Raw genomic sequence first — 22,130 nt, 5'->3', positions numbered from 1 at the left:
TCGAAATATTGTGAACTACTGCGAAGTAGAAGTGAACTCTTGGGCGGTTCAATAAATAAATAAAAGGTAGTTCGATAGACTTTTGTTTATTAAACCTACTTGTTTTCTGAAATAACTCCGTGAATTATGTACTACTACGGATTATTCTAAAAAACGTTCACTAAAATAAATAATATATTGCTGTCATGTCAAGGGATTCAATTGAATTATCTATACAGTATTCAGGTATTAAATGGTTGTGGAATCTACACTCTAACAATCAATAATATGCGTGCTACATTGAAGAAGGCTACACGTATTTTTTTATCCGGATGCGCGGAATAGTACCCACGGAACGCGAGTATAACTTCTGGCGAAGCTACTACAACAATATTCTAACAGCAACTAGGTATGTCTATTGAGATCGAGCTAAACCTCTGTTTACCCCTCTTTTATAAAGAACCAAAATAATCAATGATATAATTTTATAACAGTTTTGTCGTCAAAACATTGTTATGTAAACGAATTTCCTCTTGCGTATACGTACGCGTTGCCAACGTGACGCACACTAACAAAGTTTACACTAAATGTGTAGGTGTGTGTGTGACGTAGAACGCGATACGTTATTACGGCGAGTCTCACACAGTCCCTGTGGCGCAGAGGATAGCGCGTTGGACTTCTAATCCAAAGGTCGTGGGTTCGATCCCCACCAGGGATGCAACGTTCTCAATGAGAGTAAAATCGAAGCTGAGATATTTTTGGTTATTAAAACAGATTTTATTTTATTATTTGTTTTGTTTTACTTTTCAACCAAGTTACTAAAAGTTCTCAGTTCAGATGTTTTTTTTTTATGTATTGGTTACTGGCATTTTTTTATTATTTATTCATTTTAGGTACTTAAGGTATATGTACATCTTGTGGTCTGCAGTCTGATTAACGAAATCTTTTATGTCAAAAACTCTTTTAAATACAGGGTGTTTACTGTGTCATCGTCATTATTTATAAAGACGGGTTCCGTATACATTAACATTTGAATAATATTTTTTGTATTGATTTTATCGTTTATTTATTTTAATAACATTGTATTGTTTATTCATAGGTGGATAGGATTTAGTTAGGTGGTAGCATTTAAATTATTTTCAAACACTTAGAATTTATTTATTAATCATTAATAAGAATCCATTTTTAGATTCGCTTACCTTATATTTTTATTTTCTTAATCGGCTCAGTTTAAGAGAAATAATTAAAATGTTGATAGTGTTCAGTGTGTTGTATCTTCAGATAATTTATAGTTTCTGATACCCACATTAGGAACATAATTTTGTCTGTTTGTTTTGTAATTATCATTTACCTTTTACCTGTGATTTCACTCACATCCCGGGGAACTACTTCCAGAAATCGGGTAAAATAAACTTTGTCCTTTCTCAGGCGATCGCCTTATGTATCTTTCCATCACTCGGTTCCGTAGTTTTGGCATGGAAGCGCGATAGACAGGCGGATAAAGTTATTTAGTAGGTACCTAATTTATAAGATTAGTAATGATTACCCACATAATATACTCAATTAATATCAACGTAATACAGAAAATTGTTGACAACGTAATCTTTGGGTACAAAAATTTTAATAAAATACTATGTATATCTTTCAGTAACAAGATGAGTGTAAATAATTGTAGTGCCTACTAGGTTATCTACTTGTATAATCACAAATTCAAATAATTTCTGACACCTTCCTACATATCTTATTTCGGTGAAAAATAACTTTAAATACCTACTTTACTAATAATAAACGTTGTGAATGAAAACTTGCTACTTTCTCCAATATATTTTTTTAATCAAGCGTGTGATTAATTTACAAACATTGTTTTAATCTTGTAATCAATTACTGTTTTCAATCAATTTCATTAATTTTCAGTACATTGCAAGTCTTATGGACCGATATATATTATAGTATAGCAACTGTCCCTGTGGCGCAGAGGATAGCGCGTTGGACTTCTAATCCAAAGGTCGTGGGTTCGATCCCCACCAGGGATGCGAAATACCACTGCTAAATAGCACGTGGTCTTTCTCAATAAAGTTTTGATGGTAGCAAACGAGAAACAGAAGGGAAAAAAGCATAAATGCTAATTTGTTGGAACAAAAAAATACGCAGTGACGATTGAATGACTGTCAAATGAAGCTTGATGTTTTTTTTTTTATTTTTTTTTTTTTTCCATTTTTTTTTTCAATTCATTATGATCTTACGTGTTTTCAAGTTCGCCTTATTAATGATAGCTTCACAAATGATGCAATCAACAGAAATTGAGATGTTTTGTCAATTTTACTCGTAAAATAAACCTGATGGCAATGCATCTTATTGTCAATGGTTCCAATATTGAGTGATATTGACCTCTGATTTTCGTAACTTTAGGGCTAGCGCTCGAGATTGCACAAAAAATCATGAAAACATTTGTAAATAATAAAAAAATTCATATAACGCAAAATGTGAACCCACGTTTGTGATTCCTAATTTTCCCGACCATTCCACTTTCTTGTCATTTGCTTACCCATCAACAACTATCAGTTATTTTCCAACCAGACCAGTACTCATTACTCGTAACTCCCAGATCGTGCAAACATACAAACAGTTACCCGTCGATCGAGTTTTTTACCGGGGCGGCCATGTTTATATCCGGCCCGCTTACTGGTCAGTCGGTCAATAAGACCGTACATCGATCAAGGGATAAGTATATTTTTGGTACAATTGACCCACTTGGAAAGTATTGATATCCACATGTGTTTCTTGTAGGTTTTCGTTTTACTTTTTTATGGGGTCAATTGCTATTAGGAAGTTTAGAATTAGAAGTTTTTAAATGCCACTGAAAGGTATTTTTTTCTTGAAGTCTTAAATTAATGTCTTTTGCAATAGGCGGGTACCTACATAGCTACTAAAAACATAAAAATAAGTTATTATTTACTTTTGGTCCTAATTAGTGTCTCAGTGTTAGGTACTTATACAAAATTTATCCTAGGATAGAATATGATCTACTTATATCTATGAATAATAATAAAATATATTGCTTTATATATTTATTCAGAAAGCTACTAGGATAAATCTCTAAATCCTTATAGCCACAGTCACAGAAAACCTTATATCCAAAACATAATATCTTCTTATTCAAAGCAATTCTGCTAAGTAAAACTGTCAGTAGGTATAAACTTACGTGGAAGTCTTACGACTTTCTTTAGAACGTTATTACTTAAGTAAATTGTATTATAATGTGTAAGACACCATATGGTTATGGTCAAACCGCAAACCAAATTTGGTGCAACTTGACACGACCCGGAAGGAGGCTATAGGATACTTTTTATCCGCTTACTTTAACCGTCAAATCCGTAGCGGACCCCAATCGGGGTCTGAACATCAATGTCACCGTAAGCTCGGTTTAGACCCCAATTGGGGTCTGCGAATCAGTCATACACTTTCCTAATTATTTACGCTCATATTTATTTTCTTTCCAATCAAACCACATTTGTGAGTACTAAATAAAATAACTAAATAAATTTAAATTATTTTTACGCATTCAAACCTTTCATATTTAGCATCCCGTTAGAAATATACCTTTTTAAAATCCAATCGTAATTACCGGGAATTCTGATCGAACTCGCCATGTTTGTTTACATTAGTTGTTTTTTTAAATTTGAAGACGCATAGACAAGATGGCGACGGTGATAGAAGTTTTGCATCGAATGATCCGATTCGTTAAAATAAAGAATCGATTTAATAATTTTATATTATAATATTACTAAATTGCACTTTTGTATAGGTACTTACCATAATCTGAAAATAAATAAATTAGGAAAAGTAAAATGACTTAATTTATTTTGAAAAAAATGCTAGAAAATCAGTGGTAGAAAATACGTTGTAGCCGGAATAAAAAAAAATCTTCGGTTTTTAGGGTTTCTGAAGACGGCAAATGAAGACTTATTTATTTCTTCGGGTGTTTTATGTGCAGGATTCCTGTAGACCTGCCAAACTTAATGGCGATTCGTTACTTCCAACTTTTTAACTGAGCGGCAAAGCTATTTGACGAGAGCCGTAGTTAGGTGTAGTTATCGCAAAATTTTATGACGATTTCATTGTTTGAAAGGGCAAATAGTTCGCTGTTCATCGAAAGCTGGTCCAAGATGGAAAGATGGCCGCCGCCGACTTATTTTTAACCGACTTCCCAAAAAGCGGAGGTTCTCAATTCGACCGTTTTTTTTGTATGTTTGTTACGCGATTACTCAGCCATTTATTTATCGATTTTAATGATTCTTTTTTTGTTTGATAGCGTATACTTCCGAGGTGGTCCCGTTATCATCAGGTCAGGATCTGATGATGGAACCTTGAGAAATCGAGGGCGACTTTCGAAAGTTGCAGAAATACATAGGTTGAAATCTTATCACTCAGGTGTTTGCCTGGTAGCACTTTTCAACAGTGAAGGTTTTGAGCTGAACTGATGATGGAGACCAGTGAAGTTCGAGGGAACTCGACAACTGAATATTTAAACTTTCTCGTGTTTGTGCTTATATTATTCGTATTTACGAGGCCTCTGCAACAGTGAAGGAGATGGAGACGAGAGAAGTTCGGTTGTCGAGATCCCTCGACCTTCTCTGGTCTCCATCATCAGGTCAGCTCCAAATCTTTACTGTTTCATAGTGTTATCAGACATACATCTGAGTGTCAAGTTATAACCTTATCTATGCTTACAATTTTCGAGAGTTGCCCTCGATTTCTCAAGGTTTCCATCATCAGATCCTGGACCTAATAACAAATATGGGGAATATACCCTTTCGACCAAAAACAAACATCCAAATTGAGAACCACCTCCTTTTTGGGATTCGGTTAAAAATATTTGGTGACTTTAAAATCAATCAATTATTATTATTGTTTCTCATCATCAAATAAGTACATTACTTTGGTAGTTACAAATTGCATTATATTTCAGAACACCAGGCTTACCCTCATCATCATAATCATCATCATCAGCCTATCGCAGTCCACTGCTTGACATAGGCCTCTCCAAGTGCACGCCACTGAGATCGATTGAAGTAGGCTAAATACCTCTATGAGCAGGCTTACCCTCCGCCGAAACAAAAATCTTAGAATTGTTCAGAAATAATATAAGAATAAATTAAAATTCCGTAATAGGTAATAAAAATTCAATTAAAGTTAAAAATTATTACGAATGACGCAACACCAAAATAAATAATACATATAAAAATTTAATGCTAAAAACTTTCATAAAACTTAAATATCTTTTTTCTTAACAACAAAAACAAATTGAACCTATAATTTAAAATTAATAAATAAAATTGAAATAAGTTGCTATTAAAAAAAAATAAAAAATTGGTATTCGATTATTTATAATAAATATCCGATTTAGGTATCGAATGCACACCGATGATTGAAAAAAAAAAATAAAACTCTATTCCAAACTCTACTTGTCTGTGACTTTGATCTTGTAAATATTGTTCATTTTTATTGTGTATTTTATGTGCTGATTTTTTAGTTATTGAACATAAATAAGTGCACGAAATGTATTGCAATGGATTGAAAATGTTATAAATATGACGTTTGTGTTGTGTTTGAGAAAGTGATGCGATTATTTATTGGTAAGTTTTCACCAAATTCGAAATGCCTAACTTTTCGATAGACTTCAAAACACCGTAATTATTATATTTTTTTGAATTAACTGACCCCATTTGACCTTTGCACGTTGTTGTCAAATAAGTGAGCTCTAAAGTTATAGGTAAAATACTTCTAATCAGGCATTACGGACTTAGAATTCATGTGTTGAAAGTTAGTACAAATTTTTGACTTCCATGTCGCGATTCAAAATATCCCGCCGAATCAACGGTATAGTCATATGTCAAAATCTTGTCGAGCAGAGGGGTTAATAGGGTCCAATTGGACCTTCAAGCTAAAGCTTCAAGAAAATTATACAAAATTAAGTTTTTGGATTATGCGTATGCAGCTATCGATTTAAATATTGTATTTTTCTATTTATACATATATGTTTCGCAACGACTGGTTTTCAGACTTACCTAGTGGTTACCCGGGCTATTTTGCTATTGGGTTGCCCGGGTAACAGGGTTGAGGAGGTCAGATAGACAAAATATATAGCTCCTTGTAAATCACTGGTACCTACTCGGCTGCATGGAAAAGCTAGGCAGATGATGATACTTTTATTAAAGCGTGTTTTACACAGTACTTGTGTTTATTTTAAATAAGAGAAGAAAAATACAAAACAATTTGTAATAAAATTATACAAAGGCCCAAAATAATATTGTTATTATTCAACAATAAAATTGTGTGAACTACTTGATTCAAGGTTGGAATAAAGCAAAAACTGGTCAAGAGCGAGTCTTTGTCCAAAAGACATGGACTATATGAAATTCTGGATTTTTTTAATGAAATATTTTTTATTATTATCTGTTCTCACAGAGGTGATCGTAAAAATATGTAGGTAGTTAGAATAACATCGAATATTTTTTTATATCCTTTTTTTTTGTATTTTGCATGCAAGTATCATATTATAAATTGTTTAGAACTTTATGTATTTAATCTATCTATGTAAAAATAAGAAAAAAACTTTTAAAAAAATATGGGTCTTGTCGAATTCTACGGAACCCCAAACATTAATAACAATAGCATAAAAGAACAGCCTTGAAACGGGTTGCTATTCTTACAGACGGACTTTATGTTTTAAAGAAAGGTAGATTATTTTTATATTATCTTCACGGTCGATTGCCTTTATAAGGTGAGCAGAACAAAGTTTTTTTAGCATTGTTTGTTCATCTTTCTTTGTTTGATTAAGTTTGCACCTGGTTCTTTTTGATTGCAATTTACCTATCACTTTGGATTCCCTTAGCTACTTTTCTTGCCTTGACTTTGGCTTATCCTTGAAAGTGGTCGAGTTTACTACTTTGGTATTCAATTAATCACCATTTAATGGATACAAAGAAGATAATGTTGTACGTGTACAATATTGTTCATTCTTCTAAGCCTCATAAAAACTAACACTGAATAAGAACCTCCCAACTACAAATAAATTACATAAGTACCTACAGCCAGGAACAAAAATACGTTAGCACGATCTAGATATCATCATATCATCTGCTTTGACTTTTCCCAAATATATTAGAGCCTTAAAAATACTTGATAACTAAAAGCTTAAGTGCTATTCTGTACCTACATGTAGGACTAAACAAAAGATTCTTGACAGTTACCTAGAGAATGATTCAGTGTTCAGATCCTGATTTTATTAATACACTTTTGTCGACGACTATACGCACATGCCTACTTATTTATAAATAAGTTCAAGGCTAAGATCAAGGCTACAACAAATACCTACATAATTTGTTAAAGAGTACGTCTAAAACCAGTTCTCTTGTATGGTTACGCTACTATAATAATAGGTATATTAGCGTTGGCGTTTGGGGCTTCCAATTTGTCGAGAACTATACTTTGTATAAATAAGTTAGTAGTAAATAACTAACAATATTTTGCTACCTTATGCTTTCTTCAAACTCAAATAAATTGGAAAAATTATCATAGGTTTTCTTGCCATCATCATCAGTCTTTTTTCGTCCCATTGCTGGACACAGGCCTTCTCTCTGCCAATATGCCACATGGCACTACTAGAAACAGATGAGCAACAGTTAAAGGAAGTATAGAAAAAACATCGCAATTATTCTCCTGCCTTTATCCGAATGTTATGGGTGCAGCATGTCTTCTTCTTCTATACTTTTTTAACCAGTCGTCTCATAGCTGACATATTATTATCCATCCACCGTTTCCTTGGTTCTCACCCTCTCCCTCAAATAATATCCTGTGAATTTCCTTACTACAGATATTAGACTTTTTTTACTCGCATCGAGTATCTCTAGTAAGCAAATTAATGGATAGATAGGTTTATTGAAATTCACTGTTAAAATATTCACTGTTCAAATATATTGAAAAAAAAAACACATGATCTCAAAACCATCAATAGGTGTTTACTTGTCTTCCAGAAAATTCTATCAAATCTTTAAAAACATCGATAGCAATCCATGGTTACTGTACAATGAGATCATCAACAAACGACAAAATACCTTCAAACCGGCATACAGACCCATGTTTTCCTTACAAACATACATACAGACACATAGCAATGCCAGTAGATTGTTTTCTTAAGGTCAGTCTTATTGATCTGACCTCCGCTTACGAAACGCAAGCAAAGACACTGCTTGAATGAAGATTGAACGATTAGACCGTCGACGGAATTTTGTTGGGTCAAAGAATTGCGGGTTTTGGTCTTGTGACTTCGTATGGCTAAAGATCCAAAAACCTAAGTATTCTTCTAAGTTTTACCGACTGGTTTGTTCCGTGAATCCACAATAAGAGAAATGCAAATTAAATACATTAGTAACATTTCTTGGCAGTCAGTCGGGAAACATAATCGTCCGACTAAAATTTTCCTTGTCAGTATAGAACCAGGAAAATGGTTTCGTCATATTTCTTGATCCCCCCAGGTATTGCGAAAACCTCACAATTTTTCCTTATTCAATAATGTATGTGTAATTATGTAATTTCCTTTATTCTTTTATGTACCACTGTTCTATTTATATCAGCAACTCTTATATGGCTTTAAGCTGAGGAGAGACGTAGATAGTAGTATATAGTGTATATAGTAGTTAGATAAGTAAATAAAGCAAACGCGCAATAAATGTTTCCTATAACCGGACTGGGGACCCTATTTGAGATCGTCGTGACCTAGGTTTAATCGCATTTGGTTACACTATGAACATATAAAGAAATGCGAATGGGAGTTTGCTTGTTTTATATGCAATCATAGAAAAAACTCATATGTTTCGACTTCTATAAACACAGAAATTCAAAATGCGCGCATTCTTAGTCGCGTCTTAAAAGTTGGTGTTTTGAGTTTATTTTGCCCAGCATTTATGTGGTCCCAGAATTTTACATAATACCTCCGTAGTCTCTGAAATATACGTAACTCCTCCTCTTTTGGAAGTCTTTAAAATAACTAAGTAGGTAGATCATGATTTAGTTCTAGCAACTATCTCAAGTGAAGGAAAGTGAGACAATTGCCATCAAGTCATAACCACAGCAGCTTCCCAAATACAGATGAAAATTGCACCCAGAAGAGTGCAAGAACACTGTCTTTAGCTGGGATCATAAATTAGATCATAGAAACAATGTTCTGGTCTTCATGACGTATCTGGCTTATTGATAGCGAGTAGCACTGTCTAACCAGCTCCATATCTTAATTATAAAATTCTTAAATAAAAAAAACTCAACATTACATTAGATACCAACACAACATAGCCGGAGAAAACAGCGTTACATTAGTAGAGCATCGTTCAAGGTCAGCGCGTTCTGCGCTGGCGCATCCTGCTCGCGTGGCGCCGATACTTTTGTTACGTGCCTTTTATTGCGCTCTTACTTACGAAAGTGGTGTCCTATTTCTTTGGGGGAGTTGGGTTTGTGATGGTGAAGTGGTGTGGGGTCGTTGACCAACGTTGGTAGGATAATAATGTAGAGGGATCATTCTCTTGAAGATGAAGGATCCTCAAAGATTTAGATGGTCCGAGTTGATATGTGGACAATTTACAAGGCAATTTGTAGAAACTATTGCAAGGATTTCCTAGAACGTAATTGTTTCTGGAACAGTACCTAGCTACTTGGGTACCTGAAAGACATAGGAAACCTAAATAGAGGTTTTTTTGTAAGAAACTGAAATACATCATCTACATGGATGATATAATTCCTGTTCGAATATTGACAAGTTGAAAAAAATACCGTGCAATACTAATTTGCTCTTAATAGTTTACTGACTATGAAGTATACCTCTATATTCATAGTTATGCTGACAAAAGAAGTAGCAACTAGCTACCTACTATATAAATAGTTCAACCTACGTAAACAGTATGAGTCACTTTAGGAAAACGAAATACTATAGCATATGACCTTATAATACTTCCGTAGTAGTAGACACTTTGACTTGACACAAAAACAATTGTTGCTCAGCTATTTTTGGTCGCAAATACCGCTCTACGAACGGTCGCTCTACGAACGTGATTTTTTTCTAAGTCACACACTAGGTATTATCTAAATAATCTAACAACTTTAGTATCCTTTTGATTTTTCGTCTTCCTTATGCTTCTGCCCTTATTCCACGTTTATTTGAAGTTGGCGCAACATGTCTTCTTCCATACTTCTTTTTCTGGCGTCATTCTCAAGTAACATTATTTCCAGCCACATTATTATGTTCTTTCACACTATCCATCAATCGTTTCGTTGGTCTTGGCCTTCCTCTGTGTCCATCCATATTATGATATCCTCAATTATTATATTAATTGAAACAAATACCGTGACATTTGATTTGACAGTCTTTGATTGCTTTTATAAAATTACCTACCTTTGATTTTACTCTGTTGTGTAAATGTAAATATGAATGACCTGTTTTCCCATCAACTGTAACCAGGGCACGGCTCAAGGGATTTCAATTAAAATACGGGCACACAATACCTTTACCCATCCCTTAGAGAATTGCAGGCTTCATTGGGATTGTAAGAATATTCAATGTTTGCTTTCTTTTCTTTAGACAGTGGGATTCAGCGCTTGCACCTGATGTATAGGTGAATTTTGACCACTTCATAGGCAAATTACCCAGGTTATTTATCATTAGATAATCGACGTGAATCACATTTGAATCATGGTACCTACGGAAAAATCAATCTAGTTCGAAAAGAGGTCAAAAAGTTGAAAAGCAAAAACACAGACAATAAACCATTAACCAACAATTAAATATAAATGACTCACAATAGAATCAAATTCGTATAACTATGTTATCAATTGACGTAGCTGATAAACCAATCAGAAGGTTATCAGTGTTCTAGGTAAGTAACATACTGACTGATTGTAATCAAACAAATTACCACTTTATGATTAAAACTACAATTTGAGTAGTATCAGTTATTTGAAAACAAGTGGGTGCCAATTATTCCGCATCTAGGCTAAATATTGTAGTTTCTATAATAGGTACTACTGTTTATCTAGAACTAATTTTATGCTAAAAATAAAATGCTGCCAATTTCAATATTTACCCCACTTCTTTACAATAGTCAGGGAAAATACCAATAAGATCCAATAAATACCCTAAAAAAAAGCAAAGAAGAAATGGGGAATTTATTTAAGTAGTTGAGATCGGCAGTGTATTCTTTTCACAAGGCATTTTATATTAGAATATACAATGTGTCCTGGGCATAAGTGACCGCCCGAAATTTTTTGAATATTTGTACAAAATTAAGGATAATTTCTTTTATATTTTTGAAAAAAATCATATTTTTTTTTTTTTGTCAGGCCTGTTAATAACAGGTTTTGCTCTTTTTTTACCGAGTAGGAGTCAATTTCAACTGACTGTATTTTTGCATTTGTTTGAAATAGCAGCAAACATTGTTCTGAGCTATTGTAGGAAATATCATGTAGTTTATTAATAAATTAAATAAAGTGATATTAAGGGGGCATTTATTGGACTTATTTTGGAAAAACTGAAAAAAAGGCGTTATTTTCTTTGAATTTTTATTTTCTTTTTTTTCTAATAAATGTTTTATTACATTTTTGTTATGTTTGATAATTTTAATTGATAAACTATGATGTCGGCTAGTCAATAAAGAAAAAAAAAATTAAAAATATGTAAAAACTTAGGAAATATCTTAAAAAAACTGCAGCACGTCACAGTATTTACTAAAAATCATTAAAAAAAAACCAAAGGCGGTAAGTCCCAAATATAAAGGAAATTATCCTTAATTTTGTACAAATATTCAAAAAATTTCGGGCGGTCACTTATCCCCGGGACACATTGTATAGATATAGAACCCAAGGCTCTTTTCTTCAAAAATATTGTCATCTCAACCTTTTCACATACTTAGAATTACGTCATAAATACACAAGTACAATAGTCCTCTATGTATGAAAGAAATTAAATTCGCGAACGATCGTTTAATCTGACCGACCGATACGTACCACTTACCAGTGTAATTTCAACAGTGGTGACCGATGGACGTACGATTCAGTGCTGTGGGAGTTTCAAACGCGTGTTTGAGGAATATCTTAATAATGATATTTGAGTGATATTTAGTGGGTTTTAGTGATATTGTTGGATTTGTTTTTGAGTTTGAGGTATGTTGGAATTTTGAATTGTTTTTAAGTTTGTGGTTTTAAATGCGTCAGCTGTTACAATCAGTAAATACTTATTGGGCAATTGTTTTTTTTTGTGTGTTATGGGAAGGTATTCTTATTATTTTGGTTAAGTTTGTTGTGAGAACATAAATAATGTAAATTCACCGTGACACTTATCAGTTACTTTTTGTGCAAATTACCTAGGTAAATAGGCAAAGTTATAACAATAAAAATAAAAGTAAAGTTTTAGTAACAAGAAATTGAATGAATCACAACCATATTCTATTATATGCAGTATAACTTTATGTACATAGATATTTATGTAGACATAATATAAGTGTCCTTATGACTACTGAAAATTACTCATTTCCCTTCAATGAATAGACAACTTTCGCGGAGAGATTAATTATTTCCTTCGCGATATAGAGTTGTTAGAAATCTTATGTTTATTTATTTAGTGAAAATGTAAGTTGATACTAAGCACAGACTTTTTAATTCAATTCTATCTGTTTCCCGCGGTTTCACCGGCATCCCGGGGGAACTTAAATAAAATATAGCCTTTATAATTTAGGAATAGTGTAGTTTCCCAACAGTGTATCCCAATTTTTCAAAGGGTAGGTTCTTTTGGTGCCTTTACTATATAAGATATAGGTATGTAGATAATTTATATCCAATATTATGCCTCAAAACGAATTAAAAAAATCCGTGATTGCAGTATTTTTTAGATGATAGGACTTTTGAGTTGGTTGGTTGGCTAACTAGGTTGAGATGCACCTGTCGTGGTCACTCTACGGATGGGTACCCATCCCTGACAGTAGGTATTACGATTAAGAATAATTGGATACAAAAATTCGTCAGTCAGCTGCAAACAACATACATATTTTGTAAATGCAATAGTCGAGGTAGTGTAGCTAAATATTTATTTTGTTTTTTCTGGAAAATTATTATGTAGGTACATACCTATTTAACGTATTTCCTTGATGTTACAAATAAAAAACAAATTGTTTATCTAAGTAAATAAATTCCTTTGTTATGTAGTCATGATTAAGGTGCACCTTGCATGAATGGTAGTAACATAGGTAATCTTATCAGTTTAGTATTTTCTATAATTCTCTATATGACGAATACGACCCATGGATTTTTTTTATACAGCTTAGATATTGCAAAATGAATATGTTCAAGTATTGTTTATATAAACCATGAAGTCATATCCAAATATGAAAAAAAAAATAGTATCTGTAGGAAAAACGAGCTACAAAAATCATTCTTCATTTTCAAGAAACAGATATGAAGGCAACATTTTATGTTTTTTTTTCAATTCACGGGTTGTTTTCTATTAATTTGTAACAATAGTTATTTTTATGAACATCTGTATATATAAATTAATCAACTATTACCTAGAGAAAAATACTTTATTTTAAAACCAGAGAGAGTAGCCCTTATCTTGATACATCAATGTGACTCAATGGGCGGTCTTATCAATGACAACAATCTTTTTTATTTTAAATCAATTCAAAACGCACGCAGTATTGCAATCGCATCGCTGCACCAACTGTGTCGGTATTTTCATTAGGTACAAACTCCATTTTATAAACTCGTATGTATGTTAGCTCTAACTCATCAAATACTGCATAGATTTTCATACAGTTATCACCAATATATAGAGTGATTCCGGAGGAAGGCGTGGGTGTATGTAGATATATACAAACGTGACTGAAGCAATATCAAAAATAAAATTGAAAAAAATAATGAAAACATACATTTAGATAAATTTCGTATCATACCTACATGGTTTTCCGCTGTAACTGAAAACTAATAAGGTACTACACTACTTAAAAGTGTTCCGGTATTGCAATAAATTTCAGTAAAAGTCCATACATAATAAATAGACTTCTTTTAGAACTATAACTTAGAACACAATGTTTATTATTAAACAAACTGTACTCAAGCAAGTTAATGCCTTGGAATTTACTTTACAACGAAGAAATCTTAATCGTGAATAAATAACTCTTATCGACAAAATGTTATCGATAAACACTATCGATAAGTATCGATACATGTTTTATCTAAACGGAGAATTACATTTACCACGATTGTTTATATCGATTTGACCCGAGCCATAGAGAAAGAAATAAAATGACTAGCGGAGATGTCATAACGCAAAATCTCCTAAGAAAGTAGTGCACCAAAATGCGGATGTTCGGGGAACGAGAAACGTTATTAGCTCTGCTGTAACAGGCCTTATATGGAACCCGCCCATTATTTTCAAACAAGTCCAATCCTTGGTAGACTAATTTTGATTTGAGGAAGGAACCCGAACCCCTCGTTTTTTAGTAACTGTTTTTTTATCATGCCTACCGAACGTTGCTTGACCTACAAGAAGGCCTACCTTATGGCATCTCCATTATCTTTCATTACTCTATGTTTACATCGATTTGACCCGTATTTAAACGCGGGTCGCACTGTGCGTTAACCTTTGATTAATAAATCATTTGTTATATTAAGATTAATGTTAATGCCCTGGAAATTGGTTACGTGATGTTTATTGCTTGAACTACGATTAGGAGAAGGGTTAAGTGATTTTAATTTTCAATTTTATTTGCCTTTTAATATTTATTTCAATTTTAAATAGGTATGGTTTACATAGAATGTTATATTTTGATGTACCTAAGTACTTTGTTTTTCTTTTATATCATTACTGGCTATTCCTTGTGGATCCCGCCAGTATTTTAAGGGGCACTTTTATAAAAAGTAACCTTTGCTAGTGTTGGTGTGAGACCAGAGTAACTTTCACATACATAATATTAAGTAAGGATGATAAGTACTAGTATACAAGATACTTTATTAATTTGCCTAGTTAGGCAATATGCGTTAAGTTATAAAAGAGACAACAATGTAAAAAATAAATGATGTAGCAATATGATTATGATTTTATAAGCGTTGTTAAGAGTTTTTACTTAGTAACGTAGGTATTTAACTGACAAGACGGCTTAAAGAAATCAACAGTTATTGCTGTAAAAGTTAATTAACAATCTCCATGCATAACAGTTAAAATCTGAAAAACTTTCTTCAATTTGGTAACTTAACTTGTACCAATAGCTAGCTATAGTTAGCCGTGTAACTATGATCGTTATCTAACGATAGTTCTTAATCTACACCAATATAATGATACGAAAAAAAACATGTTTTTATTTATTTGTACGAAACTACTGAAGCAATTTAAAAATTATTTCACTGTTGGAAAGCTACACTCTTCCCGAGTAACATAGGCTATATTTTATCCCGGTACGGGCAGGTGTTGCCACGTGATGCGGGTGAAACCGCGGTAAATCGCCGAGTAGGTTTTAAAAAAACATGCAATGGAAGATACCTATAACATCTTGTTACTATATTTCACAGCTTAAAGCCATTACAAACCGAGATAGCGTGAAAAAATTTTAGAAAGTCGACCAATTTTTCGGTCGAAACTTTTTTTACGCAAATCTGTTTTAATCCGTTTTGCAATAAAGATTTTTAACCGCAGTTTTACGGTTCAATCGGCTGCGGATCGAGGTAATAAAATTATTTCATATTTTAGACTTTATTATAGAAACTTGAGATTAGTTTTTATTTGATAAGGAACCCGAACGCCTCGGATGTGTCTCGGATGGCACGTTAAACTGTAGGTCCCGGCTGTCATTGAACATCCTTGGCAGTCGTTACGGGTAGCCAGAAGCCAGTAAGTCTGACACCAGTCTAACCAAGGGGTATCGGGTTGCCCGGGTAACTGGGTTGAGGAGGTCAGATAGGCAGTCGCTTCTTGTAAAGCACTGGTACTCAGCTGAATCCGGTTAGACTGGAAGCCGACCCCAACATGGTTGGGAAAAAGGCTTGGCGGATGATGAACCCGAACGCCTCGTTAGTTCTAGTAACTGATCACGCCTATCATACCTTCCTTATGATATCTCCGCTATCTTTCCTCCCTCCGTGGGTTTACCTAGGCATAAATTAAATACTTATGTACCAAGGAAAACTACAAGCAATTCAAACTGCAATTAAAAATCAATATAATTTTGTGCATAATTGCATCTAACTAATGAGTCATTCGTGAGTCAGGTGCATTTTTGTGACACAGAAACAATTGAACGATGTCACCCACACAGACAATGCATGATTAAATTGAGTTAACAATGACTGCATTTGTTTTACTGTATAACTGTTATTTTTATAATTGATATATACTAAATTGCATCATTTTTGACATAATAGATTTGCTAACCTATTATGTCAAAAATGATACCTATATCAATTGTAGTTTGTAGCTTTCAAATGAGGCTGATAAATCAGCCCTTTTCGAACGTCAAAAACAACGCCTTGTAAGCCTTACTGCTATTTTTCATCCGCATCTCAGAGGTACTTCTTCTTGTACCCGTACAAAACATAACCTATGTTACTCGAGGATAAAATAGCTTCCCAAAAATGTAAGAATTTTCCAAATCGCTTCAGTAGTTTTTGAGACTCGAACGGATAAAATGTTGCTGTTATTAAGTTAGTAAACTCGTGGTCTAGGGACCTTTAAAATTACAAATCGCCATAAAAGCCGGGAGACAAAGCTGGAACATCGTAAGATTTACAGTTATACGCAGTAAACAGTAAGTTCCTACAAACAAAAGCATTCCTGTTGGATGTGCACTATTCATTCTTTGGGTGCATTTTTGAGATGTCTCAATTTATTTCGTTCTTACAAAGAAATGAATTACAGGTGATTACCACTTTTTTTTAACGACGTCAAAAATCATCAAATGACCCCTCCCGCTGTGGGTAAGCAGCGGTGAGGGAGTGTCAGACTCTTACTGACTAAAAACCGTCGTGTTCCATCATAGGCCTTTTAGGTGATTACCACTCAATCCATCTCTGGATGGAGGTGGCCTGTGCCCAGCAGTGAGCACAGGCAATAAAAGGCTGATGATGATGACATAAACTCATTGAAAACATAAGGACCTATGTCGATCTTCATCACCACGGTCATTCTTTTTAAACGTCTCACAGGACTCTTATCATAGAGAGAGGAAATGAACGTTAATCACCAAACTTGCAAACGAATGAAACAAACGATGCAGACAGAATAGTTGATCAATCGGTGTGTGTCACATATGACTCATGGAACAGAGAAGTTATTAAAGTCTAGTGGTCTTACTACAAAAACTTAAAAATGTCTCTAAGACTTGTCTAAAAAAAGTGTGGCTGCAAAATGGACCTTATTACAACGTCGTAATCTGACATTTTTTTAGACAGGTCTTAAACTGACGTTTAAATGTTTTTGTGGTAAGACGGTATGTGTCTAAGTTTAGGTTTAGTCTGTAAGGTTAGGCTTATAGAATAGAGTGGTTTCCTTATTTCCATAATGCTGACAAGATAGTTCATCTCTATTAGCATAATCGAGTGCGATGATGCGAAGAACTTAAGTAATCTGCTTACATTCTGAAATGATATGATAGTTTATGGCCATAGTTGCCTACTTCTGAAAATGCTTATTTTCCAACAGGGAAAGGATTTTTCAAATCGGTTTAGTAGTTTTGAGTTTATCTATTACAATCCAACAACAGACAATATTTTTTCCTCTTTATAATATTATCAGTATTTTAATCTCCAATCGAAAACAACAGATCGATTATAGCACTCCTCAGTTAACTCAGCATTTCGGTCACATACCGAGTCAAGAACCTACAGTAATTAACTTAGACTAATTACATTACAGTATAAAGGCATACAGCACGATACGTGTTACGGTGGCTAACTTCGCACAATGGGACGGTACGGTGGCCGGTTTGTGCGAACAAGGCTTTAGAACTCAGTGGGTATATGCCTTTATTTTGTTTGTATACTTTTTGGAATGGGGTCATGTTTTTTTTTTATTCTGATTGGCTGTTTGTGATTGGGATTTGTAGAATCATTGTTTTTTTTTTGTTGATCATTCTTACCGTTAATGTGGTTTAGACTCTATGAACCTATGTACACCGTACTATTTTTTTTTCTTAGTCTTTATTGTCCCACTTCTGGGCAAAGGCCTTCCCATCTTGTCTCCATGTACCTTATGTATGGACCTATGCAGCAATAATAGATTATTATAGTTGGTGTATATTTAAGTAGCTACAGTTGTTTTCGATAAGAATATGTTTATTATTTGGAACAAGTAGAGAAGGTTGGTACATTATAGCACAGATACTCATTAGAAACAAATTGTATCGCATTTCATTGAAAGTGTTAAAAAAAAAAATAGATTATAACAAAGACATCGCAATTTTTTTGGACAAAAATATCTTGCTGATAAATGACAAAAAACGTACTAACTTTTACACTTCACGCCAAAAAAAAACGAGCAACCACAAAATATTTCCTTTTTGTACAAATCGAGTACGCGTATCTACAGTCACGATCAATCGTGATACAAAACGCTTTTTTACTCGACTGTACTTTGGATTAGTACTTGCGTTTCGTAATTGTTGTGTTACCGACTTATTTTATACAGAGTGATGACTTATCAATTTTGGTTGAGCTATTTTTGAGATGGTGTTGATATGGAGACAAATTGTTATTGAGAGTGATAATTCGTTATTGATGGTGGTTGCTTTCTTTAGTTTTTGGTATGGTAAGGCATACTTACATTATATAGAAAAAACATGCTTTCAAAGCAAAATCCTGTAAAATAATTACGTATAATAATTTTACAACAAGTATGTACAAAATTTTGAAACAATTTTTACCTGTTTTTCAAAAAAGTGCTTATGGACAAAAATTATATTATCTAAACAATTAAAACGTAAATTATATTCTCCAAATCTCTTGAGGTCCAAATCAACACCGCATCCCTTAAGAAACACAAAACCTCCGTCATTAGGGGAAAATATCAAATTCCAGTAAAACCACACCCTGTATAAATATAATGGCGTAAGTAATATTTTTCACAGCGTGACTCTTCGTGGTTCAATTGCGTACAAATTGAGTATTATGGAACATAGGAAAAAATATACAAAAAATTGCTAAATGTGTAGCAAGTTTTGGGGACACAATATTGGTTGAGGAAGAATAATAAGATTATTTACTCTCTGAAGGACGATTGAACAGAACCTTTTTTTTTAACGATGTCAAAAATCATCAAATGACCCCTCCCGCTGTGGGTTAGCAGCGGTGAGGGAATGTCAGACTCTTACTGACTAAAAACCGTCATGTTCCGTCGTAGGCCTTTTATGTACCAGGGCCGCGGTAACTCTTTCGAGCAACCCGCAGCATTGAATATAACCTTGATTTCAAATCAGTAATCCCTTATCATCTGCCTAGCCTTTTCTTAACATGTTAGGGCCGATTTTCCAGTTTAAGACGGATGTAGCTGAATACCACTGTTTTACATGGAGCGACTGCCTCTCAGAGTGCCTCAACCCAGTTTCCCGGACAACCCTTGGTGAGACTGGTTGTTAGACTAGCAGTCATAATGTACCTACCTAATAGAGTAATGAAACTTAGACTCAAAAATACTTCTACAAAATTGATAAGACACTCCAAAGAAATCCAGAGAGATGCTCTTGTTATAGGTCACCTAAGAGGTCGCCTGATCTCTTTTCAGCCGTGACGGATTTCCGTCCCATCGGGGTATGAGAGTGCACCTGTGTCTGCGCAAATGCTCGTGCACTATAATATGTCCTGCGCAGGTGGCTAATCTCCTGATATGAGAACAGCCACCGTGGCCGAAATCGGCCGTGGACGCCATTGCATTATAGCTCAAGTCTTTGCTAATTTTAAACAGGACTAGACTATTATACGTCGTCAGACTCTATTTAATAATCTAGGACAATATCAGCTACATAATACCACCTTACTCAAAGTAACCCGATGACCAACTTTCGTTGGAATGTTATTTGTTTGCAGTAAATGCAAAAAACTTGTAAATGCGCTTGCGCAAGCACGAGTGCGACGCGTAATGATACCGCAGCAGAATGTTAAGTTGAAGTTCTGTAGTGTACATGACACGTTCGCTTACGTAAATAGGAACGTATCTGTGATTCAGTGGCTTCAATGCGTGTGGTCTGCCAATGAAAAGTAGACAACCTTTTTTTAACACGTAAATGCAAAAAATATTAATTAATCTACACAATTATTATAAAGCTAGAGAAAATGGTTGTATGCTCTAATTTCAAGAAGCTACTGAACCGATTTCTTTTTTTTATGTATGATGATACTACTTTTACTCCGGCTTTGGGAGGTCTGTTTCAAACCGTCTATGACTGCCGTATCCGAAAATTGGTCTGGGACCATCTTTTTAGGACCCTTTCGTCCTGACTACCAGTACCTACTGATAAAATCAAAGATCTAAGTATCAATGACAGCCTGGACTGAACTTAAGCATGCTTTCTGATTAACTGTTCTAATAAATCCATACATACATTTACATATATTTAGTTAAAATATGGACCAAATATCTTTCATTCCAAAGTTCTTTCCGCAACAGCAGTCGCCGTGAGAATCATATAACTCAGTAGAGCGAAGCGCTTAGAAATTATAAATTGTAACTACATAGTAAAAATCTATTGTTTTACAACGATTTGTGGCGTTTAGTACATTCGATTTGTGTTCAAGTATATCATTTGGGCGATAAGGATCTTGTAATGGACGTGTTAACAGTAGAAGTTATCGTGGGAAGTGATTGGGCTGTTTTGTATCTGTATCTATAAATATGTAGATTGTAGACGATGCATTCCTTTTTGGATTATTTCAGTGACTGCATATTTTAGTGTATCTCCATTTACATATTTTACTGTCCGACTTAAGACATTTGGAGCACTTTTTTCTTATGTCGCACTGTGTAACATAAGACATTCGAGAGGGAATATACTTAGAGTCCCAGATTTTTGGAAGGCGAACGTGGGGCGGAAGCCAACACGCTGAAGCCCTTTTGAGACAACTTTGATGAAATGGTGACACAGTGCCGGCGAGTATCCTTGTAGGTATACAATATACAAATGTAGAAATGTATCCAAGGACAATCTCCGGTTCTGTGATATACTATTGCTAACTATAGAGGAAAACTACTTGCTACTTACTTTAGCTATTATAATGAGATATAAATGTATTAGGAAAATGTGGAAAATACCCCTTTGCTTACTCAGTACAAATATGATTTCGCAAAAAAATTGTTTGAAGTAAAGGTATTATTTAGTTCACTGTGTAAGAACTAGGTGGCGTTACTATATCGTTATGGTTAATTTAAAAGTACTCCATGCTTATCAGCAACACGACATGGTGACCTATTTCTGCAGTTCATATGAGAGATAAGATTGTTTCTTTTAAGCTTATAAGTAATACCTCTTAATCTAGTTCAACAAATAATGTAAAAAGATTAAAACTTGTCTGCTGTTTAGTGTTAGACAAAGAATTGTTAAAGAAGTTGTTTATTATGATTTCTGCTCTAATTAAATACGGTGTTTTTTTTTATATTTCCATAAATACCGCGATCTTTTTAAAAGTCCCATCAGGCTATGAGAGTGAAATAATAGACAGTAACCTTTGTCTCCGCAAATGCTTTGCACTATGCCCTGCGCTGTTGGCTGATCTCCTTATACGAGAACAACCGTCATGGCCGACAATCAGCTAAGAGGACATCATCCTCATAATCATAAATCTTCAAAGAGCTATTATTATAAGAAGCTATTATTACATGAATTATTATGATTATGAATTATTGTGATATGGATGAAAGCATTAATCCATTAAAAGAATTAAAACATATCTTAACAAAAAAAAAACACTGGCCAAAAAAGCTGATCAAAAATACTCAACTATTACTATTCTAATAAAGTTGTCTAAGACCACACAAACACTACTAAGAACCTGAATCTGAAAACTAACACCAATTCTAATTTAAAATTAACCTTATCTCTTCAAAAATAAAGTTCATTTCTCCTCAGCAAAAT

General features: G+C 34.0%; 1 protein-coding gene and 2 non-coding genes across 5 annotated transcripts in view; all 3 read left to right on the top strand.

Annotated features, from left to right (window-relative positions):
* LOC110379647 (multiple epidermal growth factor-like domains protein 10) overlaps nt 1–22,130 on the top strand; it is a 40,337-nt gene that overhangs the window by 5,487 nt on the left and 12,720 nt on the right. Inside the window, exon 1 of one of the 3 annotated variants that reach the window (XM_064034758.1) lies at nt 12,029–12,186. The exons of the other annotated variants lie outside the window; for them this stretch is intronic. The gene's annotated coding sequence lies outside the window, so the exon portion shown is untranslated. Of the gene's footprint in view, nt 1–12,028; nt 12,187–22,130 lie in introns of those variants that run through there. 3 annotated transcript variants of the gene reach the window in all.
* Trnar-ucu (transfer RNA arginine (anticodon UCU)) lies at nt 625–697 on the top strand. Its single transcript has one exon. It is a non-coding gene; the product is annotated as a tRNA-Arg (tRNA).
* On the top strand, nt 1,940–2,012 carry Trnar-ucu (transfer RNA arginine (anticodon UCU)). The gene has a single exon. It is a non-coding gene; the product is annotated as a tRNA-Arg (tRNA).

This window comes from Helicoverpa armigera, chromosome 5 (assembly GCF_030705265.1).
Source record: "Helicoverpa armigera isolate CAAS_96S chromosome 5, ASM3070526v1, whole genome shotgun sequence".
NCBI lineage: Eukaryota > Metazoa > Arthropoda > Insecta > Lepidoptera > Noctuidae > Helicoverpa > Helicoverpa armigera.
The sequence above is the reverse complement of the archived record's forward strand: the minus strand, read 5'-3'. Positions and strand labels throughout refer to the sequence as shown.